Source organism: Hydra viridissima, unplaced genomic scaffold (genome assembly GCF_058129835.1).
Source record: "Hydra viridissima isolate aposymbiotic clone 2 unplaced genomic scaffold, HvirCarnegie_v1 scaffold_3, whole genome shotgun sequence".
NCBI lineage: Eukaryota > Metazoa > Cnidaria > Hydrozoa > Anthoathecata > Hydridae > Hydra > Hydra viridissima.
Genome location: NW_028324302.1, coordinates 19,603,390 through 19,614,232, shown reverse-complemented (window position 1 = coordinate 19,614,232; position 10,843 = coordinate 19,603,390). Strand labels below are relative to the sequence as shown.

Sequence of the window (10,843 nt, the reverse complement as noted above, 5' to 3'; positions counted from 1 at the left end):
TTTTTGAGGAATGAAGCTTGGAACTGATTCCTTTTAAAATAACGGAACGAGGAAAGAGAACGAATTCTTTTTTTGAAGTAACATGAACAAAAAGTATTAGTTCCATAAAAATTTTTTAACTTCACTTTTTGAAATAGTTGTTTTTAAAGTTCAAAACAAAATGATTTGTTTTTAGATAATATCCAATCCAAGTTAGTGTGCATTTAAAAGACCTTTTATTTAATGTTTATTTTACGCGATTTCTGCGAATTACAAAGATTCACAAATCAAGAAATTCAATTAATTCATAAATATTGTGAAGTAATGACTCCTATTGCCTAATCTTTAGACTTATTACAAGGAGAAGAATCAATGTTCATTGGGGTATTTGTTACCGACACTTTATGGATTGGATAAAAATTAATTATTTTCCAACAGAAAAATATGAGCTTTTGTGGTCCACTTGTCAACACAGTAAGAACTTCAACTAAAACTCGATTTAGTACTATTTGGGAAAAAAAAGAACTAATATTAGCATCTTGTTTAATACCGCGTTTTAAATTATTATGGCTTTATGGTATTAAACGTTTCACAGCAGAAGCCTGGTTAAAGTCTTTGTTTGAAAATGTGGATCTTAGTTCTACAGCTTGCGAAACCGAATCACTCGACGGAAGAGGTGTGTTAAGTTCTAAAAAAACTTTTAATACTGCTTAGTATAATAATAACAGAGTTAAGCCTTTTGATTGTGATTTTAAATATAACTCCAACTCCTAAATACCAGAAGTTGCTTTCCACTGGTTAACAGAAAAAGTCTTTTTTAGATGAACCTGTTGCTATATGTGAAGAGGATTCGGTTTCGCAAGCTGTAGAACTAAGATCCACATTTTCAAACAAAGACTTTATCTGAAAATGTGGATCTTAGTTCTACAGCTTGCGAAACCGAATCCTCTTCACATATAGCAACAGGTTCATCTAAAAAAGACTTTTTCTGTTTACCAGTGGAAAGCAACTTCTGGTATTTAGGAGTTGGAGTTATATTTAAAATCACAATCAAAAGGCTTAACTCTGTTATTATTATACTAAGCAGTATTAAAAGTTTTTTTAGAACTTAACACACCTCTTCCGTCGAGTGCTCCGGTTGAACAGCTATTTTCGACAGGGTCTTATGTGATGACTAAAAATTAGAGAATCACACAATGTGACTCTAACTTTTCAAATAGAGAGTCACATTGTGTGACTCTCTATTTGAAAAATTAGTTTTATTGAAGCAAAATAAAGTTGGCGTCTAAAGTTTTCTTTGTCTTTATACTTTTTATTTGTTTTCTAAATCTTTATTTTCCAGTAACAGTTTTATAATGCTCATACTTCCGAGCTGAAATTAATATATCAATTTTATGTGTATAATGTACATGCAGAGGCAGACTAGGCCGGCAGGACACAAGAAATGTTAAAAAAACTTTTTAAAAGTAATGATTAAAACACTTTAAAAAAGCGTCTGCTTCGCGAAGCAACAGATCTTCTCTTATTTTGTTACAGATTTCCTATAAGTAATACCATTTACTATGTAAAAATAAGTTTAAAAAGAAGAACGAAGTAGGAACGAGTTCTATTTTTTGAGGAACGTGTAACAAGTTCCTTTTTTGAATAAGGAACGAGGAATTAGAACGAGTTCTTACTTTACGAAATGGGCGGGGAACGGAACGAGATCCTTTTAAAAAGGAACTTTCCAAACACTGGTCAACATATAAGCTTAACCGTTCTCTGAAGAGTACTTGAATCTCTTTTTTTGTTTAAGTCTACAGATAATTTTTGCTCAATTGTTTTTGGCTTAAACTTTTTAATTTCAGTTTTATAATTCAAATAAAGAATAAGTTCCAAGAATTTTATCCAGCAATGCAAAGCTGAAATTCCAAGCCCCGAGGCTGACTCATTCTCAGTTTTTACTTTTAATAAATCAATATTGTTCATTTCGTTGGGTTTAGCATTGCAAAGATTGCTGGATTGAGTGGATTTTGTCTCTGTAAGTTAGTAAACTACTTTATTATCTGATTCTTCTTCTCTGGATAAAGTTGGAATCTCTTTTTTATATTGTAGATGAAAAAGTCTACAAAAGTGACAACTTTAAGGATTTCCATTTTTCTAAATTTCGCCATCTTCTACTTTGAGCAATAAAGGCACAAAAGCTGTACAGAAAAGATTTTCTTCACTCTTAAGTTCTATTCTTGTGTTGCTTGTCTCGTATTTCTGTTTATAAATACTTTGGCTTGATGCTTAGGCACCGCCGATTAGGTCCGTAAAATCCGCAAAAAGCCAATCCAACTTATTTTGCGGATTAAACAGTTAGTACGTAAAAATTTTTCGGATTAATAATCCGAAAACTAATTTACAAACCACTAGCGAATTTTCTTTTTGCGGATTCACTTAGCTGTTCGGATTATTTATTCGAAAAATTTTTACCAATCAATTTAACTTTAATTCGCTTAGCGAATCATACGAATCGCGTTTCGTTCGCGTCACCATTAAATGGTGTGGTCCAAAAAAATTACCTTTTTATTATGTGCGTGTCTTATAAGTAGTGGATTTCGTTTTTATTTTCAATCAGTCCTATTAGGAAATCTTCACCCTACAACAATTCGTTCAACAGGTCAAGTCTACTATTCTTCACCTACATTTATTACGGTAAGCCATTATTATACTATTTTGATTTAAAAGTTAATAATATTTCAAACTGAATTTTTGCGGGTTTTTTTTTTGTTTTTGTGGATCGAATACCTTTGCGAATTATTTCATATTGCGGATTACTTCATTTAGTGAATTGGTCCGATAAAATTTATATTGTTACATTTCTTCTGTTTAAATATTAACAGAAACAAAAATAGAAATAGAGATAAAAACTAGTTTAAAAAATTGTTACGTTTATTTCAATAACTAAGACAAATAATTAGTTCTTTTATTGAAAACTTTTTTTTGAAAAATTAAAAAAAAACACCTGAAAAACTAAACAAATCTTGCTATTTCACACCAAAAACCTGGCTGTTTTAAACGTATGAAGAGTTTTATTTTAATAAACTTCAGAAAATTTGATTTATATTAAAAGATTGATATAGAAATTTGTTCTTTATTCATTATCATTCGTTAAAAAAAAAGGAAAAACCAAACACTAACGCTTGATAATGACTTTTTTCGTCTAAATAAAGTATCCACCTATAGTGGTTGTAAATAAGCTCACTCCACTTTAAATTTGGTCGCGATTGCTCTAATACACTGATCTTAAAATATAACTGGATAGCTTATTGAATTGCCTAAGCAAACGAAAAGCAATCAAACCCAATTCAGAAGGTAAAAAATATCAGAATGTAAAAGAAAAAATATATGTATGTATGAATGTAATATATGTATTTATGTGTGTGTATATATATATATATATATATATATATATATATATATATATGTATGTATGTATGTATGTATGTATGTATGTATGTATGTATGTATGTATGTATGTATGTATGTATATATGTATATATATATATATATATATATATATATATATATATATATATATATATATATATATATATATATATATATATATATATATATATATATATAGCTGTGTGGGTGTTTGTATGTTTATTTACAAGAAGAAAAAATTGAGTGCTAAGATCTGATAAAAGTGTTAAATACTATAAAAACTCATCTGAATTTAAAAAAAAAAATTATTTAATTTCTACGCTCAGAAAATTAGATAATATATTTTTAAAAGTGTAAACAAATCAGCATATTCAAGAGTGTTAATTTACTTAGAAAAGCGCAACTTTAAACTTTTTGATATAAACTTTATCTTATTTGAATCATTTTCTTATGCAACTGAGATATACTTATGATTTTAGTTTTAGAAAGAGTTTAAAATGTTGAAATATAAGGAAACATTTATAAATAATCAGTCAACTAAATAAAAAAAATCGTTGCTACGGACCGTAGCCATTATTAAAATTTGACTTTTTTAAAGTTACTACTGCGCTTGCGTATAATAACTTGTCACCTCTGAACGACCGTGAATCATTTATTGTTAAGACGAATATAAAGAAAAATTTTCAAATAACTTAATAAATAATTAGAGGGCAGAGGTTCTATCTCCATTTTGGGTAGTTTTGCAGGAGAACAAAAACAAAGTTTGACCATTAAGCATAAATCAGCAATTTCATTTTTTGTTAGTGTTAATTTTTTTTGATCAATTAGAACTATCAAACATGATAGGAATAATTCAACTTTTTTGAAATTATTAACATTGAAAAGAGTATGGCACAAATTATAAAAGTCATCATGGAGATAGAACCTTTGCCTAAATTAATTGCGAGTTGAATGGAATTTTTGAAATTTATAAACATAATGAGTCCAATTAAAATTCTTTTTTAATTAATACAAAATGCTTTTTATGATTGTGTAAACTATCAGATAATGACAATCATGGTTCAAACTTTTTAAAATTAGTAACATTTTGGGACAAATTTTACAATTACCATAGAGATAGAACCTTTACTCAAATTAACTATGAATTGAACAGAATTTAAAAATTTGTAAACAATTTTTTTATTCTAATCAATATTATTAAATTCTAAGTGAAATCTTAATCTTAATTAGCAGAAAAATCAGAAAATTGTTATAATAGCAAAATTATATAACAGAATAATAATAGTAATACTGAAAAAAATGACTGACAGAAAACTAAGTCTTAGTTCTAGTTGTCTTCATAGTCCGATTCATCAATTTCTGACTCATCAGCAGTTGGTTCTGGTAAACTGTCTCTCATGGCTACTGCAGACGGTAGGTTGTTATACCATTGGGCATAATCTGGTGGAATAACACGCGATTTCACCATGCGCATGAGATCTTTTTTTTTCGCATCCGAAATAGGTAGGCGAGTAGGATACAATGGCTGAGGCTCTAATCCTTCGATGTTGGATCGTCGTCCTCTTCCAGACTGTACATTTATTTCCATAAAGGTAGGCGAAGTAATGCTATATTTGTACTGCATAATGAACGGTCTTGACTTTTCAAACCTTGCCCACTTAATATTCAACCAGTTGACGGTGTCTCCTTTAATATTTTTTGTACGATTTTTCACAATTTTACCGCAAAGTTGTTTTAAGTCAAAAAAATCGGTGTGTTGCAGTGGTTTAACAAGATATGGACACGGATTCTTGCGCGCTGCAGCAATCAGAACTTCGTATTCTCGTGTAGTGTAAATTTTTTGATCGCTCTTACTGCATTCAATAGTACTATGCATAGAGTCAACTTCTAAATAAGAATGACCCGACTCCATATACTTCATATCGATGCATTCCAGGTGAGTTGTTTGAACAATGTACATCATTGTCGCAACAATAAATTGGTTTCTATTTTGTCCAGAGCACGTATCACTAAAAGAAGTCACCCTCTTCACAGAAACTGGAAGAGACTTCATATAATCTAACAGAGCTGTATTTATTTCATTGGCTCCTCGTTTACCTTCACTTTCGTCCCATAGGTAACAAATTCCTTTTTTGGTCGACGTTTCATAAATAGTAAAATTATAAACGACAAGTTTCCGCATATAGAAAATTTGTGCATCACCTGCAAATGGAAGTGGTAACACTGCTTCGAGGTCAAAAGTTATAGAACGAATGGACTTGTCAGCAGCAGATGCAGTCTTATCAGAATTTTTTTCGTCCATAGCTTCCTTTTCACGAAATTTATGACTGTCATAATTTGGTCGTAGCGTTTCTTTATCATCACCACTGGCATTTCGAAAAGCATTGCAAATCGAGCATTGGTCTTTTTTTGGAATAAAAAATTTTATATTAAAATCAGTAACAAATATTCTTCGATATACACCGATAGAAACTGGATCTGTGATATTTTTCGTTGTGCAATAATCATCTTTGTATAGTCTATAAAGTTCCTCAATACTTAGTTCAGGACTAAGGTATTTTGCCTTTGATGAAGCCCGACAGTAGTGAGATTCGACCTGAGGAAAGCTTAGGATGTGCTCTCGAACTGCATTGGTTCGCATTTCTGAAGTCTTATTGGCTGGAGTTTTTCCTTTTTTTGAATTTGGTGGTATGAAATGACCAATCTCATTTTTATTTTTTACAACAAACTGAACAGTTTTCTTGCTTATGTCCAAAGTCGTGCAAAAAAATTTTTGGCACACTCTAATGACATTGTTTTCATTCGCTTCCACTGGCAGATGATATACACAGGATATTGTTTTTGGTTTTATTCCTGAATTGTCACGACAACGTGAAACATTGCTACTTTTCACTAAATGGCATATGAAATCTTTTTTTCTATTTTCACCCTCAGGTTGGTAGTAGTGTTTATTTATTTCTAGTCGTTTGGTTTCCTCAAAATGTTCTCCACACTTGAATTTGCACTTTAAACAGTTCACCGTTCTAGGTGTTTTGGGCGGTACTGCTTTACCTTTTCGCGTCTTGTATGCCATTCCTTTCTCTCTTTTGTCTTTTTCAACAAATCGTTTCCAAAGATTTGGTCTTTTGCCTTGTTTGCGTCCAATTTTTGGTTCAGTGAAAGTTCCCTTTTTTGAACCATTGTTTAATTCCATGGTGAATTCTTAGAATTACGAAAAAAACTATTTAAAATTACCTCTGTTTTAATAAAAGGTTGTTTATTTATTATATTTCGTTTGTTATCGTCTGCCATTTTCAAGAATTACGTCATAGGGCAAAGAAGATATCTCCGGTATAGTCAGATGGCAAAGAAGATAACACCTTTGCCCTTTTGGGATTCCGCACAAATGTAGAGATAGCTCAAAACTCGCACAAATTTATTGCTCTTCTCCTACTATGTGGAGATAGACCCGCTGCCTAATCTGATTCTAGCACTTAAAATAGATGTCCCTAAAGTCATAGTTGAATTTGAGCACAACATGGAGATAGAACCTCTGCCCTCTAAGGCGACGATATATTAAGGAAATATTGAGGCAAATATTTCAATGAAAAGTCCGTAAACCGAAAATGTGATTTGATCCGTGTTTTCAAACTTTTAATCCGAAAAGTAATCCTTATTAACAATCTGATCCGTTTTTGTGGATTTTAAATTCAATAAATAATCCGAAATATTCGTCCAATTCGATATTGCAAACTTAATCCGATTCGTTTCTTTTTTTTTTATTTCACTTTTTTTTCTTTTCAGATGCCTAAGCTATCTAATATTTGGGAATTCTTCAACAATGTGGAGGAAAACAAGGCAAAATGCAAGGCCTGTGGCAAAATAAACTTAATCAATAAAAACACCACAAGTCCTTTAAGGAACCATTTGAAAAGAGTCCACTTGAATATATATAAACAATTAGAAAGGAAAGACAAGCAAAAATCAACAATACCAGACATCTTTGATGAGCTTGCATCTGAAGACTCAGATTTTGAACAAACACAAGAAAGAGAAAAAGAGAGGAGATGTCCACAGACACAAAAAGATACACTAGCATCGTCACAGCCTGGACCAAGTGGAACTTGTGGCACTTCCAACACACAGACATGGCAAGGCAGAAAACAGGCTACCAAACCTTAATGGGAAGTTACTGACATCAATCAAATAAGAACTGTTGTTTACATTACTAAATGGGTGATTGAGGACACTCAACCATTTTCTATTGTAGAAATTGGCGCATAAACCCGGATGATGAAAACTGCAATCAATGGTCAATTCAGAGCCATTACAGCGAAGAATATATCTACAAAATAGATGCCTCTCCTTTTTAAATTCATCAAGGAACAAGTAAAAAACATTTCCAATTAAGACAAGTCAAATCTTGATGGAGTGGTCATTACATCCGACGTGTGGACCACTGATCACACCAATTTGACTTTCATGAGCCTTAAACTCCACTATATAGATTCAAAGTTCCAATTAAAGCGCTTCTCGGTGGAAATGTCCTACTTCCCCGAACAACATACTGGCGACAATATTGCCAAGAAGCTCAATGAATCTATCAACAAACTTGAACTTGATTTTGGAGTCAAAACCTAAATAACAGTCGATTGTGCAACTAATGTCTAAGCAGGTGTCAGGAAATCAATTGGGGTTCAAAGTGCAATTTGGTGTGTTGACCACCGACACACCAAATTGCACTTTGAACCCCAAATTGACCATTTTGGATATCTTTTATCATTGAAGGCACCACTGACAATTAGATCTAAACCTAGTTGTCAGTGGTGCTGTCGATGATAAAAGATGTCCAAAATGGTCGATTCTCAACCACAAAATAACAAAATTAGTTGGTCACTTCAACCAGTCCTCTCAAAAAGCTATGACTTTAGTTAATGCTCCCAAAGCCTTAAATAACTCCAAAACGAAGTTAGTACAGAGATGCTCCACAAGATGGAACTCTGACCTTCATCAAATGGAGTCTGTAGTGGATTTTCTTCCGCCGATGCATTCTTTAAAGAATCCGAACCCTACTGTTTCTGGAGGTTGTAAGTTGACAGATCTTTAACCAATAGATGATGAAGTGGAATCTATTCAATCTGTCATCCGGCTTCTGAGAGGCTTCTCAGATTTCTCTGAGAAATGCAGCAGCAAAAAGAATGTTAGCATCTGTTCCGTTGTTAATTGCTTATACAACATCAGAGGAAGATTAGCAAGGGAGATGATCAAGCCAAAAACCGAGGTGTCATCAGAGCTTGCTCACTACTTCAATGAAGATCTAAACAAAAGATTCGAAGGAAAGTTGATGAATATTGAATTCTCTATAGCTTATTTTTTAGATCCTAATAGCAAGGGCATGTGCTTTGTGGATGAGGGGGAAAAATTTGAAGTAGTCAAAACTGCAGTAAAGAAAGCTATGGAAGAACTGTCAAAAAAAGAAATTTTGGCTAGCCAAAGCACTCCTTCCCCTTCAATCTTGGATGATGAAGATGATGACGACTTTGATTTTAATGAACAACTGAGAAAGAAATTAACTGGTGCAGGTTACATTAATCCTGGAGGTGAAACAAGCACCAAGAAAGCCATTTCTGCTGAAATTGAGGGGTATTTGAATTCCAAGCCAGTTCCAGCAAATACAAATGTACTGGAATTTTGGAAACAAAACCAGTATATTTACCCAATAATGTCAAGGCTGGCCAGAAAAAACCTCTGTATACCTGCTGCATCATCAACATCTGAAAGAGTTTTCTCAACAGCAGGGAATATATACAGCTCTAGAAGAACCAATCGTTCAATTTCAAAGTTTGAGATGTTGGTATATATGAAAGAAAACACTAAGCAACTCAGTAAAATTCAAGACATTGTGTGGCCAGGAAATGTATTTGGAAAATGATTAACTTTCAGTGTGATTTTGACTTTTTTTTTTTCCTAACAAGGAAATCAATTCGTTTCATTGTATATTTGAATGTTATAAATAAATAAAAATGAATCTTATTTCAAAAGCATTTTTTATTCTGAATCCGTATAAATCCGTAAAAATAATATCGGTTCGAATTCCGATTCAAAAAAAATTTTTCGAATTGCAATCCGATCCGAAAGTATCGAATCGGATTGCAATCCGAAAAAATAATCCGAAAAAATTTTAACGAATTTTTTTCCGATACATTATTTTCGGATCAAATCAATCCGTAAGTAATTTGAACTGTTTAGCATAGATAATTCGGTGCACAATCTGCAAACCGATAAACAGTAACAAATCGGCGGTTTCTATCGATGCTCCATCAAAAACAATCTTTCTATATATTTCCTTACTTTGACCACAATTAGGCATTTCAATCATTTCAGTTATTCTACTCACAGTGTGATCTAACATGCTTTGAAGAGTGCACTTTGCAGAAATTTCAGAAAAATGTATATTCTCAGGATAGCATTTCAATTTTTCCACGAAAATATTGTGCAAGGTAGGATAAATATAATGATCATAAACTGGCTTTAACAATTGTCACATTGTTACATCCTGTAATAACACTATATTACTAAGTTAGCTTTATATTACAGGAAATACTAAAGTTGTTCAGTTAAGCTTTTTCAAACATGTTGTACTTATCAAATGATTAATACTTTCAAAAATGGCGGAAAACAAAGTTTTTAAGTGTTTATCAACATTTGTATTTCTTTAATAATTTCCAATACCGCAGGAGGCCGCAGTAATCCCTTTATAACTTAAAAGTAGAAATGTTAATTAACTAAAAAAAATGTGTATATTTTTGGAACTCGGTGGAACATTTTTTTGGCTGATATATAAAAATAAAAAATACAATTACTTGCTACCTTTTTTTTTAGAAGAGTCTTGAAATTTAAACAAAAAATCAGACTTTTTTTTTCTTTTTAGTAAATTTGAAATATATAAAGCCAAAACATTATCTTAAAAATAAATATACACTTTTATTTAAATTAAAAATACTCTATTTTAGTTAAATAAAAATCTCACATTTTTCAGATTTCTTTGAAAATAATATCAAATTCTTTTACTTCTTTTAGCTATAAAATACAAAATAAAAGGTTTATGAAACAATTATTTGTACTTTTGAAATAAAAAATTATTGCAATTTCATATTATTTAAAAAAGGGCACTTAATTTATAGAAAAGTTGTGAGGGGTTTATTACCATTTTTTTGCTGTTTTGAGTCACTGCGCAGCGGTTGTGATAATGTACCTCAATATAAAATCAATAACTTCATTGAGAATGAAATGAAAATCTTATAAAAATCCAAATACTTTAATTACCGGTATACATACAGGAGCTGATTTAGCATTCATTCAAACTCTTTCGTAAACTTAAATGCTTTTAAATGACTTTAATAGCCTCAGTATCTTGCAAACAAACTACCAAAACGAACAGAAATAAAATGTCGATGTCAAGCAGAAGTTT

The 10,843-nt window shown here is 31.6% G+C and overlaps 1 pseudogene; it reads left to right on the top strand.

Moving 5' to 3' along the window:
- Positions 1–222: 222 nt before the first annotated feature.
- Positions 223–1,268, top strand: LOC149891332 (uncharacterized; annotated as a pseudogene).
- Positions 1,269–10,843: the final 9,575 nt, after the last annotated feature.